General features: G+C 38.1%; 1 protein-coding gene across 15 annotated transcripts in view; it reads right to left on the bottom strand.

Moving 5' to 3' along the window:
- ZNF438 (zinc finger protein 438) overlaps nucleotides 1-19,973 on the bottom strand; it is a 52,792-nt gene that overhangs the window by 29,742 nt on the left and 3,077 nt on the right. The window contains exon 4 of one of the 15 annotated variants that reach the window (XM_074530306.1): nucleotides 8,607-8,737. The exons of the other annotated variants lie outside the window; for them this stretch is intronic. The gene's annotated coding sequence lies outside the window, so the exon portion shown is untranslated. The remainder of the gene's footprint in view (nucleotides 1-8,606; nucleotides 8,738-19,973) is intronic. 15 annotated transcript variants of the gene reach the window in all.

Genomic DNA, 19,973 nt, shown 5'->3' with positions numbered 1-19,973 from the left:
GAACTATTTAGTGACTTGTGTCGAGGGAAGAAGCCAGTTTTCTTCAGCTGAACACAAATGCAACTTCTAAATTTTACTGAAGTAGTAGAATTCATTTCAGCATGAGGCACAACTGGTCCTTGCAGATAGCCCTGTAGTAAAAAATATTCCAGGTAAGGAATTAGATGTTGTACTAAGAACTGCTTCAACTGTTATGGTGCTACACTGATTCTACCCCCAAACTCTACCTGTAATAGTGGTAGCCCAGACTGTTCCAGGGCTAAGGATGGGTTTTTTCTGGATAACTGAGGGTTCAGTACACTTTAAGAATACATATGCTTTTAAAACTAAAGATGCAAATACAACAGTTGGATTTTTTTAAACAATACCCAACATTAAAAACATTGCTCAGCTTTGAGTTGTATCTTATGTTTCCCAAACACGATCCTACTCACCAGAAAGGAGTATGTGTTTAACAGGTCATACCTAAAAATCCTGTAAAAATCTAATGACTAGCATAAGCAACTTCCATCTTAAGCAGCTTCCACCTTTACTGCCTCCTAAGCACATAATAAACTGTTCTGCATTACAAGAATCATCAAACAGTAAGCTGACAAATTAGAACATAATCTCGCTGAACCACCCTCATAAAACCCAGAGTTCCAAACTTAGTGCAAAAATTAAAAGGTCACATTTTATATAAATTCTGTCACAGTAGGTGCCTTAAGTGTTAAAGGGTATTGTGTAAATTTTATACTTGCAGATAAAAAGAATTCCCAATATGCAACCATTGCACTCAAAATTATCTTGCGTAACTAAGGGCAGTTCAACATCCACAGCTGAAGATGTGAAGTACAGCTCTGGAAGCCTCATGAGATCAGCAGGCAGGGAAGGGACAGCCCAGCTGAGAGCTGAGCACAGGCAGCAGAGGCAGCATCTGCCCTCCCTGCTGCTGCTGGGCCCAGAGTGATCCAGACAGACCCCAGCACAGAGGTTCAGCTGCTCACCCACATTCTGTGCTCGGCCACGTCCCTCATTCTCTGGGAAAGGACTGTCACCACTCTGATGGATTCTCCTGCATGGAATGTCACAATTCCCTGGTTGGGAGCTCCCAGAGCTCTGACCCAACTGAAAAAGCAACTGCTGGGCTGAAGTGACTAATGTGTCATTTACTTTAAGAACAATCAGAACACAATAGAGTGTATTTTCTAGTCAATCTGGTATACATGCATTTTTTAATACAAATAATAGAAGTTAAATAGACACAAACATTCCAGATGTAGCTAGTTTTGGTGACATGCTTTATTGACTAGCATCAAGAAGAACATAAAATATCAGCTGTTGTTCAAAACTGGTACACCATTCCTACAAAATATACAGGACAACATAATCTGTGATTTATTTAAAATAATTCTCTTTCTTGCAGTCTATTATTGTCTATCAGCACTGTGTTACTGATGAACCATACTTACTAAAAAATCTTTCATACAGTTAAAAACACCAAAAAGAATAAATCAAAAACCAACCTGTCCTAGTTTACTGCCTTCACTCACTTAGCCTGTGCTGTTCTCATTGTGCAAACAGTCCTTGCCAAAATAATTTTCGTTTTTGTATCCACCACCCTGTTTGTTGTCTGAAAAACGTTAAAGGCACAGAGCTTCAAAGACTATCGGACATTTTTAATGAAGTGTCCTTAAAACATGTTCACAGAGAAAAAATGTGAAATAAACATGTCAAAATTATTCCTGGATTCTGTCCAGCAACCAGCTGTGGCGTGCAGTCTATGCTAACCCTGGGAACATTCTTCTTTCTCTATGGGCCTCCAGCTTTGTCTTCTGTTCCTACGGATATTTGTATTCCAAATGCATTCAGTTAAATCTCAAACTAAGCAAGACCAAACTGAATTAGTACTTCAAGAGGAAAACAATTAAGCATGACCAAGCTTTTAAAGCAGCTACATTTTTTTGGTTTGACACACAGTACCTTTTCATTAACTTACCATAAAAGCCATGCTGTGGGACACCTACACTGCTTGAGTCATGTCAAGCCTTCAAATTCTAACACTCAAGTTCTGCTCACTTAGGGCAATTAAATAACCAAACATAAATTTTTTTGAATAGCAGCACTAATTCCTACTTTATGTCCAAATCCAAACTTTGCTAGTCATGCTCAGTGTCTGTAGATTACAGCAGAGTTCTAATTATTTAAGACACTACTCAAGCATGCACATAGAGTGTGACAAAAAAGGCAAAGGTCACAAAAGAAAGGCTAAGGAAAAAGTGGGCCTAGTGCTTAGCAGAGAAGGTGAATGAAGCCATGGAAGAGGCTGAGGCACTGATATAACATTACCAAGAGTAGATGAAGGTGCAGTGGTACAAACCCACAGGATCAGAAGGATGCATTCAGTACTGCTGAGAGAGCTGATCAGTGTCACCACAAGGATGCACTCTTATCATTTTTCAAAAGTCATGGGAGTCATGGGCATCAAGGGAAATTCCCAAAGACTGGAAAAAGGCACATAGCCATCTTCAAGAAAGGCAAGAGAGAGGACCTGGGGTGCTACAGGCCAGTAGGTCGAATATCAGTTTACAGAAAGAGTAACCCCATGCAGCAGTACGATGTTGTCTGACTTGCCCATTCTCATCAGCATTAATTATGTTTTCTCCTTCAAATCTTCACTGACAGCATACTACTATCAGCCTTTTCAAGGTGCACTTATTATACTTTCTAAATTTGGGCACATTAGTTCCCCTTCACCTCCAGCCTTCTAAAATTTCTCCACTGTTCCATGATTTGTTAAAACTCAAAATGAATAATTCATACAGCTTCTAAGCTTTTTTTCTTTTTTAGTATCTGTAGGTGTCAGTGCAGCAGATTTAAAAACATTTAACATTAATAGTTGCTGGTACAGTGATAATACATTCTTCCCATCACTAATGATGGAGGTGGTGAGATGTAAAAGCATCATCCAGCCTCTTTCTGAATACAGAACAAAATATTTATTGAATATTGATGCCTTTCTCTGCAGAGCAGAAATTTATCATCCTTGCCCAGTATTGGACTTCTATCACTACTAAGCTTCTGTACCCTTCAAGAACATCCTCTATATTTAAAGAACTCCATTGTACTCTACTGCCCACAGATTTTTATTAATAACTTTACCTCCTTAATCTCCTGTCTCCAGCCCATACAGGGCTTGCCATCATCAGCTCCCCATTCTTTAAAACTGGATTGCTTCACTCCCTTCCTTACCTTGTTTCAACCAAACAAATCATGTTTCCTAAGAGAAGAATTGTTCTGGGAGTAACTAAATGAACAAGTAGGTGTCAAGCAAGTCACATTTTTATGCTCAAGTACTCCTTGTTTTTTAAGTCTGCTCTTCTTTTAAAGATTAAAGCCGGAGGTATGTGCATGCAGAACTTGTTCTTGGCTCCCAACCTGCAAAATTAGATCACAGCTCCTAACACACCTGCTCTATTTATTCTACATGCCTCGGAAAGAAAAACCTGTACAGAAGACAACAGAGTGGCTTTTATTTGTTTGAAAACTGTCAGATAGATGTAAAGAATTATTTTTGAAGCTTCAAAAATTGATTAGTGGCCAAGTGATTTATCAGCATTAGCTCCCAATACCTGCAACAGGCTGAATTCTCACAATTTTTCTTTACTGAATACAGAATGACTTTTAAGAAACTGCTCATCTTTCTAGGATCTGAATTACATTAAAAAGTCTCCAATATATTTTTTCAAATAAAAATACTGGCACAATACTACTCTACTTGCCTTCTGAATGGTGAGAACTGTTCAAGCAGGCAACAGAACATTTAATACACAAAACCACAGAAAAGTCTGTAAGGTTTTGCTATGACATTTCATTTTTCAGAGGTTCTCTAGTGAAGACTCATTGAACATGTTTTAACATACAAATTATTTCAGCCAGGTATAGTTTTCTTTACACAGCTGTGATTTAGTTTTTTAATCTATCATTTTGCTTTATCTCAAAAACTTGCACTAAATAGCAAAATATACAAGCCTAGACACAGAACATGGTATCTTTTAAGATTTAAATAAGGGTTTTAATATGGAAAGAACATTACCAAACATTTCTGTAAAAACAAAAATCAATGCTTCCCTTGCAGCAAAGCAGAAAACCCTACATATTATTTCTACCACATTCACTTCTGCTCTTCAAAGTCATTCACCTTTCACTAGTAGTGAAATAATGTAAGATCTGAGTTTGTAGTTTTGAGATGTGCACTGGGTGAATGCCAACAATCTGCATCGTCCTCTGTACCAAACACTGATTCATCCAGCTCAACTACTTCTTTTTAGGGCACTGGAAGGGAGGAGGGGAGATTAAAAATAATGGTGATAAGTGCCAAAGACATTTTGCACTTTTCTTCTAAGCTATTTCTGATCTGTGTGAATTCACTTGCTGCATGCAGGCCTCATGGCCCATACCATGTAAATGTCAATGATCATGCCACAAGTCAGAACTGACTTAACCTTAAAAATGAAACACAAAATTGCAGTGACAAAGAGTTCACCTCAAACCCACAGTCCTGTGATGAATCTAAAAACATAAGTATTTCCATTGATGACAGTTACCTTCAAAGATACATAAGTAAATATTTTTTCAGGACTTCTGGCTATATATGTATTTAATTTGCAAGCATTTTTAAAACTGTTGACTGCAATAGCTGTAGCACCTACAGTATTCAAGTACCATGAAAATTCCCAGACTGGAAGCGAAATTCATTTTATACAGATGTAAGAACAGAGCTTAAGTTTCTGAAATGTAAAGTTTTGGATGGAAATTTTAGAAGAAGCCTCCAATAAGTAAAAAATTTAGACAATATATATACATTTACCAGATGACAAAACATGAAATTACTTATAGCATGAGAGCAGATGACAAGAACAGGACTCTTTTTCTACAGAAGAAACATATAATAAGGATAATAAGGATATAGTGTATTCTGCTTCCTAATATCTTTCAAATTGCTAAATACCTTGTAAGGTTCTCTGTTTTCCTGACTGTTTATCTAAAATCATAAAATTGAAAAGACTTAAAAATACAGAATCACAGAATCAGTCCCTGAGTTGGAAGGGACCAACAATGAGCATGAAGTCCAACTCCTGGCCCTGCACAGCACCACCCCCAAGGCACTCTGTGCCTGAGAGCATTGTACAAACACTTCTTGAATTCCATTGGGCTCGGTGCTGTGACCACTGCCCTGGGGAGCCTGTTCCAGTGCCCAGTCACCCTCTGGGTGAAGAACCTTTTCTGGATATCCAACCTAAACCTACCCTGACACAAGCTCAGGCCATTCCCTCATGTCCTGTCACTGGTCACCAGAGCAGAGATCAGTGCCTGTCTCTCCTCTGCCCCTCACCAGACTGCAGTGAGGTCTCCCCTCAGTGTCCTCTCACCCAGGCAGAACAGACCAAGTGCTCTCAGCTGCCTCTCACAAGACTTCCCTTCAAGGCCCTGCTCCATCTTTGTGGCTCTCCTTTTTATGCTTTCTGACAGTTTTGTATCCTTCTTACACTGTGGCACCCAGACCTGCCCCCAGCACTCAAGGTGAGGCTGCTCCAGTGCAGAGCAGAGCAGGACAGTCCCTCCCTTGCCCTGCTGGCCATGCTGTCCCTGATGCCCCCCAGGACAGGGTTGGCCCTCCTGGCTGCCAGGGGCACTGCTGGCTCAGGTTCAGCTTGCCATGGACCAGGACCCCAGGTCTCTTTCAGTGGCACAGCTCTCCAACTTTCATTGCCCAGTCTCTACATCCAGGGTTGCCTCATCCCAGGAACAGAATTCAGCACTTTGCCTTTTGACTTTCATGTGGCTGGTGGTTACCCAGACCTCGAATCTGCTGAGATCTCTCTGCAGGGCCTCCCTGGAGTGCATCAGGCACAGCATGGCCAGCTGGGCAAGGGAGGGCATTGTCCCTCTCCACTCTGCACTGGCCCAGCCTGCCCTTGAAGCCTCTGCCGTTTTGAGCACTACAATGCAAGAAAGACAAAGTTGTTATAAAGCGTAAAAAGGATGCTTTACCAAAATGTGAAGGGCCTTGAGGGGAAGCTGTGTGAGGAGTGGCTGAGGTCGCTTGGTCTGGAGGAGACTGAAGGGAGACCTCACTGCAGTCTACAGTTTCCTCATAAAGATAAGGGGAGGGACAGGCACTGATCTCTTGTCTCTGGTGACCAGCGACAGGACCTTAGGGAATGGCCTGAAGATGTGTCATGGAAGGTTTAGGCTCAATATTAGTAAAGGTTCTTCACCCAGAGGGTGACTGGGCACTGGAACAGGCTCTCCAGGGAAATGTTCACAGCACCGAGCCTGCCAGAGGTGAAGAAGTGTTTGGACAATGCTCTCAGGCACAGGGTGTGACTCTTGGGGCTACCCTGTGAAGGCCCAGGAGCTGGACTTTGATGATCCTTGTGGGACCCTCCCAACTCAGGATATTCTGTGATTCTTTCTATGCACCAATGGGAAGCAACATAATTCATCAACATTTTAGCAGTACTTAAGACTCTGTCATATAGAGTTCAAGTCAATAAAAGCCATGGAGATAAATGTGCCCTTAAAAATCCAGTCCAGAGGAGCTCTGTGACTGAACAGCTTGTGAACACCGAAAGTGAGAAACCACTGCATTTGAAAACAAAGCGCCTTCAGTTCTACCAAACGTGCTGTTACACCGGATATGTGTTAAATTTGTTTACATGTTACTTTTTATAGCCAGTTCCAAACTGAGGCACTTAATCTATCCTTAGATAAGTAAAATGAATTAATTACTATCAAATCCTAGACACATTTATGCATTTTGTCACAACAGTAATTTACATGTCCTCCCTAAGAGAGAACAACTCTGAATATAAAAATACATTTGTCTGCATTGTCTGAAAGCTTAAAAGCTCTCCTAATTCAAATCATTCGTTATTTCTATAGCAGCTTGTTAAAACCAGAGCTTCTTTCTCTACACTAAATACACTTAAGGTTAGGTCCAATTCTTCCCTGCTCCACAACTATATGCATCACCTTGCCTCTAGTACATTACAGACATGGAAGTCCACAAGAGTTTTATGTTAAATCACTAGATCAACATGGACACACACACAGAGGATAAACAGAACCACCTTACATCCTGTACGTGACTTCTACACAAAAAGCAAGAGGCAATTCACATAGACTCTGAAACCACAAATTTTTCATGGAAGAAAATTCATTACCACTCAGGGCACTTTCCACCATGAAGGTGAAATTCATAATAGAGAGTCTGGTTGGTTACATTCCAAGTATTTTACAAAACAAATTCAAAACAGGTTACCTTTAATTACAAAACAGTGAGTAATTCCTCTCTGCCTTCATCTAAGCAGAAGCAAAATTAAACAGGTAAAGTGAATGGCAAGATGAACTATACATCCTGTTAGATTGAAAACAGGCCTCAGGAGGGTTTGCCCCTCAACCAAATCTAAATTCATCAGTGTTTTTATAACTTATAGTCAAAAGTGAGCTGCTTTGGAAAAAAAAAAGCTTTAACCAAAGTATTACCCTGCTGCACAGAAGCCTATCATGCTTGCAATATGCTGAACACATACCCAAGTGGATATGCAAAGGTGAACTCACTTCATACAAAGTGGTCTAACAAATCCCAAGTATCTGAAGATGACAAGCAGGCCACAATAAAATGACTATGTAACTGGAAATTACAAGCAGCATCCTTTTCTGACCAGTTACACTCACCTAGTGCTTCATGGTTTTTTTCACATAACTACTCGATAAATACTTTATGCCAGGACTGGATTTCTCTGTGTTGAATAATACCCCATAAGAACATCGGGTTCAACAACAAAACCAGACAGATCTGACAGTCATGTTCCCAGTTACATGATGGAAAATGCAACTAAGAACTGGACAGCATACTGACTGCATTGCAATTGTAACTAAGGCATCAAATTTAAGACTTCCTAAAAAGATTAAATACATTTTCATTAAAATATATTCTTCCTATCTTTCACTAGCATAGCAGCACAGTCAACAACACACATGCAAACTATTTTAATTTCTATTTATATAGTAACGCACAGACATTGGCATGCATAAGAATTAAATAAGGGTTCAAATTGATACAATTTATTACCTACAAAGCATTTTCTTCCAGGTATGACCATATAATCCCATTCAGCTCACAGTTACACATTCATAAGACTTCAGTCAGTTACTGGGAACACTTCTGAGTATCCGTGCTGCAAGTACAATAATACAGCTAAACAGAATTACCTGCAGCCTGAGAATTTCACAAAGCAGCTAATTAAGTTAGTAAGACTAGGATTATGACAGAAAAGTTACCTATAACACAATAATAAGATAATGAGATTGCTCTTAACTAAAGTATCAAAATTCAGGCTACTTCTTGAACCAACAGAGCACAGAACCTCCAACTACTTTCTCTGACATTGTCAGTAAAAAAAAAACAAAAACCAAACCAACCCAACATTCACTAGTGTCAATGTATCAGCACATTACAACTCCTCACACCCTAAAAAAACCCTGCCATCACAACCTTTCATCTTTCTTGGCACTGTGAGAAAACAGCATAAAGGTCATGGAAAACAAACTTCACTCACATTCTTACAGGTGTCTCCTCCACATTAAAGCTGAAGAGCAGCACAGAAAACCTTTTGGTGCCTTTGCAGAACAGAACACTTCAGTTCCCACACCTCTGAAGTCAACACTTTTCAGTAGTATACAGTCACTTCTATTTAAAAACAAAATAATACCTTGGGTTTATTGTTTATATACTAAAACTGAAAATCAGAAGAAGCACAGGATAACTGAACTATGTAAGAAAGACAGAACTGAGTAAGATTCTGCGTTTTTTTATTTTTAATATGCTGCTACTGCAAAGAATTCAAAAGAAAAGATTCCTGAAGGCTCAGCTAAGTAGTTCTACATTCAAACAAGCTTAAAACGATTTGCCAATTATATGGCCAAAAGTAAAAAGCTACAGTCAAAATCTTTTTTATATCATAACCTATTTTCCAAATGTATTAAGAAAAAATAATCTTCAATGTGAACTCGCAGTCATTCAACCAAGATTCAGCAAATTCTTAACCCACACACTTGATTTGTGATGTATTTTGGCTGCTAATTCTGACTCTGAAAGAGTGATGTGCTACCTTATTATTATTTTTTAAAAGATTTCTCTTGGGATTGCAGAGCAAAGCAATGAGTATGTAGCCTATCTTCCACAGGAAGGAGAGATTTTTATCCTCAAAAACAGGAGGTTCGCCCACATGATCACCTGGGACAAACTTGGCCAGTGCAAGCAGGCTAGAAGGTTATAGGAGCCTGGGAATGTTTAACATCAAGAAAGTAATTACAGCCCAGCAAGATCAGAAGGAATTACACAGGAAATGTGAACAGTAACCCTTTCCTGCCAAAAGAAATCATGAAAAAGTGAGCTCTCAGCTGCCAGACTATAAGGCTGCACAAACCAATTGCAAAATGCAGGAATGGAAAAAACACTACATATTACCAGACTATAAATTCCCAACGATGTGATAAAGCTACACCTACATGAAAAGAACAAAACCCCTGGTCTTTCTTCTTGCCCTGTATATGCAGTATAATTAAAGCCCAGAAGAAACATGAAAAAGCTGCAAACAACACACAAGAATGGTCAGCTGTCTCTTCTGGAATTTTCTTTTAAATTTATGCTGACCAAACAGTGTTCCCTCTAGAAGATGGTCAAATATCTTGTTCTTATTTAGTCAAGAAAATATGTAGGGCATTATTCAAGCAAGACTGCTAACTCTCTCAGTTACCTGTTCCATAAAAATTAATCTCCCAAATTCTGAAATAAACCCTATAATTCAGCAGAATGGGCTCAAAATACTTCATGCATTTGCTGGTGAAACAATCTCTATTCTCTAGGGACATGGGGGGATTTGAGTGACCTGATTGTAGTTCAGGCAAGTTAGAAAGCCTTCAAGTGTGATATTGCAAGGTGAACAGCGATCACACTCCTGTCCCTCACACAGAACTGGGATCCATTTTAGTGAGAGATTTTTTCCTAAGCTACTCAATAAGGAAAACAACATTCCTTAGAATCTACCAAGACCGAATGCTGTACATGACCCCAGTCAGATAAGAGATGAGCAATAAAGCAACCAAGCACTACTGTTTTTATTAATTTATTGATTAAAATTACCATAAACATATCCTCATTAAACAAAAATATGCTCCTCCAAAATGAGTCCTAGTGTTTTACCTGCTCTACTGAAAAATGAGGTTAAAAGATACTTTTACAATTAAAAAAAGAATCAGTGAATTACCTTATTTAAGCAACAGACTTCTTTGGCTGTTCTTAAAATTACAAATCAGAACAGTATCATGACACATTGCAGTGCCAAAACCAGTGTATCACTTTAGCTTCTTCCCTTCCAACCTTGTAACACAGGTGTTCCCCTCTACCTTCCTTTACTACCAAAGCCTTTCTTTTCTCATCTCTTCTGTTGGATTAAGTTTTGTTTCCTTTTCCTTGCCTTCACATCTAAGGTGGGTGGGATTTTGCCATCACTAAAGCCATGCGCACAACCAATTCCTGCACAGCTGAAGTCTACTCAGCTACCTGTTCAGTGGAATCTCTAAATAAATAAAATCAAAGGGCAAAAAAAGAAGAAAATACAAAAGCAGCACATGAGAATTTCAACTACAGGTATGCAAACAGGGCAGAGACAGCACATTAAAGAACCAACAAGGACAAGAAGTAATTGCTGACATTACAGCCTGCACAAGTAATCATAACTCCCATTCTTCAGGAGATAAAACTGAAACATGAAACAATTATATTTTCTATTCTTTTACTGCGATGGAAGCTGAAAAGAGACAAGCACTGTGACCTCACTCTGGAGACAAAGTTCCATCTTCTCCTGCACTGAACTTAATCCCACTTCTAAGGGTTGGTGATTTGCAAAAATAAACTGAACTAGCTTTCCCAGTCAATACACGTTCTTCAAAGATTAAAGTCACTGCTCCTAAATTTGTCTGTCTCCACAGCAGATTAAAGATTTAGCAGTACAATATTCATACAAGATGTTAGCCAAAAAAGCTGCAGTAGTGGATGAGCCACTAGCTTTTCAATAGATATAAATGCAACATGAATCTATCCACAGCAGATAAACTGTGTTCTGTTTGTTTATCAGTCAGAAAAAAAACCATTTCAGTACTGTTGCAAGATATCCTATTTTCAAAGGACTTGTACATGTGAAGCAAAAGTACTCCCAGTGACACTGTGTGGTTTTTTTCAGTTCAATGTGTTTAAAACCACAGGCTATTTTGAGCCAGGTGAGCTGACTGCAGCCTGTCAGAAGGCAAGAGCTGCCTACAAGGGCTATTACTGTGCAAAGGCGTTGGTGGCACAGCCACGGGAAGGGTTCCCTGCACCTCCCAGTGTAGGCAGCACTCAGAATCTGAGCATTCCTCTCATGAGGAATCTGCCACTGACTCATCTGCTGCACCCTGCAGCAGCACTGTGGCTCACAGCACTGGGCACTGCACAGGATTCCTTTGCAAATTGACATTTTCCACCTGGCCACATCTGCTCTTTGTGAAACCTCTGCAGAATTCGTATCTGAAAACTCATAGGAGTTGAACCCAGTGATCCTTGTAAACCCCTTCCAACTCAGGATATTCCACAATTCTAGTGTACCACTGCAAGTAATGCTCTTTAACTGGGAGATGACAGGCACTCATCTTATTTCTAGAAAGAAATGTAATCAACTTTAAAATCCTTAAAGTAAAAAATGTCCTATTTTGGGCCTGTGAAACCACTTTGTAATGAAAAAGTGAATTCCAAAGATGCTATCTTTGAAAATTACTATACTTCTAAATACCGTTATTTGTAATATGACTAGAAATAGAATAGAATAGAAATGTAAAACTTCCTCTTTTGGGGACATCTACAATCAGCCAACCTAACATGAATTAATATTCCCACCCAGTGCCTTCCTTACTGCAAGTATTCACATTAAACATTTTGTCCTTCCCAATCCAGAGAAGCTTTCTAAAGATAATTACCAAAAACTGAATTATCAGGTAACTACACCAGTGACACACAAGCCTTGGAGAGAGAGAGGCCAGTAAAGAAAACCTGAAACCATTCTCTGTAAATATCCTCCATCAGACAAGCATGGCTTTTCTCTCTCAACCATTACTAACACCTATGAATTCTTTAGGTTTATTCATTAATTTTGCAACTGTTAATTAATATCTCGGAAAAGGTCTTTCTAGTGTTTCATGTTTGAAATAATATGAAGAGAATTCAAATAAATAGTTTTCATTATTGAACACTTTAAAACATAATTCCACTTTGACAAAAAAAAGGCTCACATGCCCAAGTTAATTACATCTCTCATCACTGAAATCCCTCAGGGTTAAATAAGGCTCAGGATACTAAGCCTGTTCTAGTCGCCTGATGGAATACTTGCAATAGTCTATAGGTACAGACCACTTTACAAATTATTTTTTTACATTTTGTTTTCTAGGGGAAAGATGCTTTACAAATTACCATCAATACATTATTCTTTTTCCTTGACTTGCATTTTTTGATGATGGTCAAATTAAAACACATTATTCCACAGCTATGGGAATAATAGTTGTGGAATAATGGGTTTGAACTAAATGTATAACTAAGATTTTATATTTTTTTTTTTTTGCTTTTCCAAAATGAACAGCTTCCTAGAATAGGAAGAGACTTAACCAGAGCAAACCAGTAGTACATTCAGGAGTTTCCATCAATTTTGTTAGTCTTATTATTATTCTTAGGAATTTTTATGCTTCTCAAAATTGCTGATCAGCTAAATCTTTCAAAGGTACCTATATTTCTGTAAGTGTAGAATAATTTTAAAATTTAAATAGAAAAGCAGGTTTGGTCCACTTTAATCTTGAACATGAGCAAAGCTTTCTTTCAAAACTGAACAGAAATTTCACTTTCCAATAAGCAGCAATATTTCATACCAAATATTTGAAGATTTTTAGATGCAAAAAACACCTTCAAAACGGTTTCAAAACTTTTGCAGTGAATTAGATCAATTAAACCTTAGTAACACCCTAGACCAGCTCTCAGAGAGCTACCCAGCTATACCCAGCTATCTTCAAACCATGCTAGTACATTAATGTAGGTTTGATGCTTGCATGAAATCATTAAAGAGAAATAAAACAGGTACAACCTTGATCTAGCCAAAACACTCTACAGTTTCATGCTTCTTTTGAAGCAAAACCTTATCATGTAAAAGAAATCTTACAAATACTTAATTACTTAAATCCTCTAGAACACACTCTTTAAATACAGAATCCAAAACATAACCATTTTCCTAACTTTTTTTTATGTGGTCACAAAGTCTTTCTGACACAAAGAAATTTGACAACCAGGTGAAAAATAGCTGTAAGAAATTAACTTCAGGGCAAACATAAATGATGTTAATCAAACACACCAAAACTGTTAGTTTTACCGGCTCACCTTAGGCAGCACATGCTCTAAACTGGTCAGAGGTGAAAAATCCTGCACTGGACTAGACTGTCTGAAAAACCCTCCCAGCAGCTGTTGATCAAACCTGGCTTCCTTATCTTTAAGGAAGTCCAGAAGGCTTCACTCAATCCTCTTGGAGCAGCTCTGACCACAATTATCCCCAGGCCTGTCACTTTCAAGTCACTGAAATTAGCTGTCTAACCAAGAACCTCAACATGCTACAGCCAACAGGCAAGTTAGTTCTGTGTTCTTTTAGCAGTGCACTGACATTTTTCTTCAACAAAAGACATAGGAAGGTTTGTTCTCAAACCTGAACAGCAGCACACTCTGCCCAGCACTTTGTAGAGGAGAATAGAGCATGCACATTATATACCTTACACATATGATGCTTCTCTCAAGTGACCCCACTATGCTAATTGCTTTTTAAAATAAAGTCAGACTTCATATCCTTCCTAAATGCACAATAACATATATTCCTTTTATTTCAAATCTCATCTCCCCAGCATATTATAAGAGCTAGACAAGACTTCAGCTTCACCACCAGAAGACTCAAAGCAGGAGTCATCGTGGTTTACTAAAACACTATTACAACATCACTGAGTACCATCTCAAGGAAAAGTACATTTATTACTGTTCTCCCCTCTAGATCACTGTGTAAATAAAACTCATTCCTCACAGAAAAAAAAAAATTCCTCCAGAAATTATCAAGTACATCATTCTACACATACAACAACAGAGAATTGGCAATTTTCAAATACAGCAACATGCAATCAAAATTATGTAAATATGACATAAATTGCATCATGTTTATGTTTCTATAAACTATACCGTGGCAATATATACTCTTGCAGTGCAAGTAGGTTGTGAATGAAAAACAAAGATGTGAGAAAGAAAGACAAGCAATCAGGCTGCTAACTAACAAACTGCACCAGGTATTTTCAGAAATGGCCCTCAATGAGGTTAAGATTTAAAGAAAGAAGAAGCCACCACTGACTTTCAGAGCATTACATTAATGTACAAAAGTGAAAAGAAATAATCCAAAGCAAGAAATTTCTCCAGGATCCCACATACATCTGGGACACACCTGATTATGTAAAGAATGGCAACATGCAGCAGTGGCTTTTAAATATGTATTTTTCAAGTATCCAGAATAGCAAAGTTTACGTTTCAGATGTTCCTACTCTAAATAATGTTTAAAAGTTGACTGTTACTTTAGACTTATCATCCCTGGCAGAGTACCTCTCAGTTAAGAAGTTTTTCTGCCTTGACAGGGGAATTCCATTTCTAGGATTCACGCAGAGAAAATGTTTCAGTATAAATCGTGGCTATTCTAAGCCAGGAAAATGTCCCACGGATTGCTAAGTTACCATGCTTCAGGCAAGTTCCCTGTAATTAAGGTTCAATTATAATTTCACAGGCATGTTTTATTTTATAAATAAACTCTGTTTTCATAATTTGAGCTGTGGGAAAGAATGTCTGCATCAGTGCATCAACCCTTGCAGCACAGCAAGTTTTGAACTGCAGGCCAGCTCCAAATGCTATAATCTGGATTCTAGCATGGAAAAAATAGGACGAAGATTTCCCTCTCACCCCCAAATTCCCACAAGCCTTCTGTATTTTTTTATTCCTGTCATGGCACCTCCATGACATCTGCTCTTTGCTGCTCTAGAGCCAAATACAACAAATTTAACTCAATCTGCTGCTAAACACACCAAAAGTAAAAACTGCAGCCTGCACTAAACAGAGAGAAAAGGGCATTTAAGTGGGAATGAGAAAAAGCCTACTCTGCAGTCTTTTCCTGTTGAACACTACTCCTGATGCTTTTATCACAGAGTTTTATATTTGAGTTTGATAGAGACTGAAAGCAAACAGTTTCTAGGACTTGAACCATGCCCAGAGAAAAGACTGGCAAAGCGACAAGCATGCTCATTTAATTAAGATACCCCCACTGCTATTTTTATGACTTTTTACATACTTGCTGGGAGTTGGCAGGCTGACACAGAAGGCCAGCGTTAGCTCATTTCATCCTCCCAAAATATTCCATCACTAGGTACAGAACAAACTTGTGTACTGACTCCAATTAAATTACTGCAGGAACACCAACTTCATGCACGAGCCCAGGCAACAGAAAAATCAAAGCTGAACAGAGCAGTATCTCACAAGTAGCAAGTCACACAAAAAACTGGCCTACATAAATTCTTTCCAATTTCATGAGGAGGCTGATATTAATCCCCAAAACCTCTTCTCCAATATCTACAAGAAAAACAAAGTAAATCAGTGCACTCTACAAAAGGAACTAGATAAATTTCCTAGTGGGTGTCTCACCTAGATATAACCCAATACAGGGAAAGAGAACAAATTAGTGAGATGCTGTAACTCTTTCTCCCATAAACAAACTAGGGACAGACTTAATTCCTTCACTTACACCACCAACACACGGTTTTTAGATGAGCTTTATTAAAAATCATGATAGAAAAAATAATTTTGCAAGTGACAAAAAGATGAGGGATTATATTCTTTAAGGAGAAAAGGTAACCTGACCCTGTGTAAATATTCTTGCACTCTATCTCATTCAATTTCATTAGAATTTTTCTAAATTAAAATTATCCCTAAACTGCAGAGCTCAGTCTTACCAGTTTATTAAGAAATAGATCCTCTCTCAAGTTTCCTTTCTCACTTTGTCACCCGAATTTCACAGAATGTCCCCTTATTCTTAGAGCATGAACCAAAAAATCAACAGCTTTTGAGTTACTTCTCAAACCATTCATCTTCCTGTGTACTTACGTTATACTACTTCATATTCACTGCCTTTCAAAGGCTAAACAATCTCTTTTTTTTTTTCCAATTTATCTTTATAAAAGCCAATTTCCATCCCCACAGATTCGTTTTTTAGACTCTTCACTGATTCCCTTCTTCTCTACATCCTTTTTAGAGGCATCCAGCACCACATCCACTGTGATGGCATGCTGTATGACAGGAAGATACTGATTTTTAGCACAGCACTTTATCCTCCATCACACTTTGTTTAGTTTGATTGCAAGTATGAACACAGGTGTGAGAAGTAAAGAGAAGAAACAAGATTTTTAATCCACAGTCCCCTACTTTGAGTATGTGGCATTACTGACATGCCAAGACATCATTTGGGGCCAGGCAGTCTTTGCTTTTTTGTCCTTCAGCATAATTTATTCTTTGTAATTTACCAATTACAGACTGCAAATCTTTCTCATTTGCCTATCAGGGCACCCCCCCAGAAAGAAAATCACTGGTTTACAGGAGAACACAAACACACACTAAGCAAAGGTAACTGCCCAGGACTGTTTGCTTTTAGGTCTTCAATAAGGAACCAAGCGTGCTTTGGCACAAAAACAAGTCAGTTTTTCAAAGCGTAGGTCTGCTGAATTTTTTACTAAAACTGTAATAAAAGAGATAAATCATACTATGGAGGACAAGAATATTCTGCATCCTACTTACTCTACCAGAACTATGGAAAATATATAACATCTCTGAATTAACTTCCTAAATACCATTAGATCTAATAGATACTATACTGGCCATTACAAGGTACAATCCAGCCAAAACTACAAAAAGTTTCCAAAAACACAATGCATTATATTTATAATTTGAAGATTTGAAATCACAACAGCCTATCACTATTTTTCTCTGGAAGCTAAAAAAACCAAGAGAATCTATAAGACTTATTTTCTCAATGATGAACAATATTGTAAAGTTTGCTTAATATTGCTGTTTAGGGAAAAACATAATAGAGCGATTGACCTGACTCTCTGTTCTTAAACACTCTGCTAAAGGAACAAACTATTTGTGCAAATAACAGAAACCAGCTGAAGGCATTTGGGTGGTCTCCATTTGAGTCCTGTAATATAGAACAGTTCCTTTTTTCTAAATCCAATACTGATTTGTTTTCCTGCTTCAATAAAGCCTCAAAATCTGCTGATGACAAAAGCAACACAACCCAGTGAAGATCCATATTAATTTACTGCCAGGCTGCTAACTTCTAAGTGCTTGATCATCACACACAGAGTACTACACTTACATACACAACAGGACTATGCAGGTTTCTATAGACTGATCCTTTTTCATTCCCTAACAGTATTTTGAGGGGTTGTATTGTTTTATCTTTAGGACACTGCACATGATTAGCAGAGACCAATATTGGGTAGGTCAGCTGTACTAACCTGTTTTCTAAAAACATGGATCTACCTTATTGCTCCACCAGCAGCTCTGTTTTGATGGAGCTGAAGAAGAGCAAAAACTGTCAGAACTTCATGCCTTGGTGTATGTAGCATTCTTTGAAAGGACACAGCCTGATATAAATGTGAGATCACACACCCTCACAATCAGCAGACTGCAGTCTCCCTTAGGAGGCCAACCAGTCATGGCCAAAAAATCCACCAAAATTAAGTTCTATGTCATTCAGCAGAAGACTAAAGTGTGCTCAAAACAATAAAATCAGTAAATTTTTTTGTAAAATCCCTATTTTCTACAGTTCATCCCAAATAACCACAAATATACATATAAGAGAAGTGGCAAAGAAGCACAGGTGTAACAGCAATGACATCAGTCTAAGCTGTAATTTTTTTTGTCACCATACACCACTTTCACAGTATTGGCCCAAAAGAAGAGACACAGTCCTTTGCAATTGTCCTTCACAGCTGAATAGTGCACCTTTGAGGGGTTTTTCAAGTTGGTTTCTGCTTTGGGGTCACATAAAACCATTAAATAATTCCTACAGACATTTCAGCATTCAGCTACTGGTATCAAAGGACTTCATGAAAAAGACTGAGTAGGGGAACACAGCTCTGACTGCTCTGCCACTCATACCTGAACAGCAAAAATATTCCCTGGAACTGTAACTTACAACCAAGCTAATATCCCAAACCAATTTCTGTGACAGATCCTAGTAAATCTCCCATAAGTTGTTTCTTTCCCCCCAACTCCTTTACCCATCCAACAAATTATCCAAGCTGCTTTCCATCTTTTTAGGACCTGCAAATACCCAAGTGAGCCACAAGAACACTCCTGTCTCCCCAGCAACTTGCAGTGACTGAGGCTCTTCAGCAGGGCTGAGACAGCCCAGCTCTGAAGCTCACCACATGACCTCTTCTTGGCATTAACCATGACACTTTTTCTAAACCAACAATCCTGGGTTTACACTTTCTAAAAAACAATAAACTGCTAAGCCACAGAATGAAACATGATGCATACACAGAAATTAACATCCTATAGCAGCCTCTAAAAGTTAAAGTCACACTTCAAAAAAAAAAAGCATGTTTATGATTCAATACTCCATAATTTTACTCTTTATACGATTCCATGAAAAAAAATCTCATTATTCTGCAAAAATAAAAGGTTAACCACAAATGAAGTGACCACAATGTATTACAATTCTGAAAGATGGACTGAGCTACTGATAACATTCTTTCCTTTCCATCTGTGCAACAATTAAAGGTGAACTAACAGCTAAGTACTAAACTTCTCCTGGCATGAGGACACCAGCCAGCTTCCCTTCAAATAAGGCTTCCAGTATCGCACAGCCTTCAAAAAGATGCAAGAAAAGAACCAAAGAGAAAAAGGACAGTGCACAGTTTAGGTGAGGAAAACATTCTTTCCTAAAATGGTAAAAGATGGAAGTGACAAAGCAAAGACAGTCTTTCCTTAATTGATGCCCTTTCACACCCTTGTTCAATACACAGCACAGTTCTACCACATTGAGGTTTATGGTGTTTTGATTATGTTCTTGATATCAACTGGAAGAGTTATCAGACTACAATGTATTGCTACACAAACCACACTAACTCTCCTAGAACATTCCATTCCACTATAAATACCCACGAAATCAGGCCTTTAAAAAAGTAATGCTTGAATACTGCTGACACTAGGTTTAATCAGCCAATTAGGGACAAACTAATACCAGAAAATACAGTACTACAGTACAATAAGTCAAAGACACAATTAGCAAATATCACACTTCATGATATTTGAATAGAATGGTTTTGACCCCGTTGTTCTGTGGTTTCATGAGGTGACAAGACCAACAAATACAGTACAAAGACAACAGCATTCTCAAAATGCCATTTTAAGCTGGCAGCAAGAATCTCTTTATTACATCAGCACAAGAAAAAAATGAAATTTAAAAAACAACCCACAAGTTTTTATTTTTAAAATTAAAAAAAAATTAAAAAATAAAAATCTCTGTCATATAATTTAATGGTGGTTACATTGTGAAGAAGTCTGTAATTCATTTAACTTTGACAAAAACATGCAAATATACTCCATGAGAAAGAGCTCAATTATTACTCAATCAGCACTGTTTCTCTTATTTGCCAATATTATTAGTCTTGTAAAAATAAGAGGTCATGTTTTAAATTTGTTTTTAAAAAATCTTTTTAAGTAAAACATGTTCTGGATCTCTGTAAGTGAATTAAAACACCAACATGAAGTATTA

Source organism: Zonotrichia albicollis, chromosome 1 (assembly GCF_047830755.1).
Source record: "Zonotrichia albicollis isolate bZonAlb1 chromosome 1, bZonAlb1.hap1, whole genome shotgun sequence".
NCBI classification, from domain to species: domain Eukaryota; kingdom Metazoa; phylum Chordata; class Aves; order Passeriformes; family Passerellidae; genus Zonotrichia; species Zonotrichia albicollis.
This window is presented reverse-complemented; position numbering and strand designations above follow the sequence as displayed.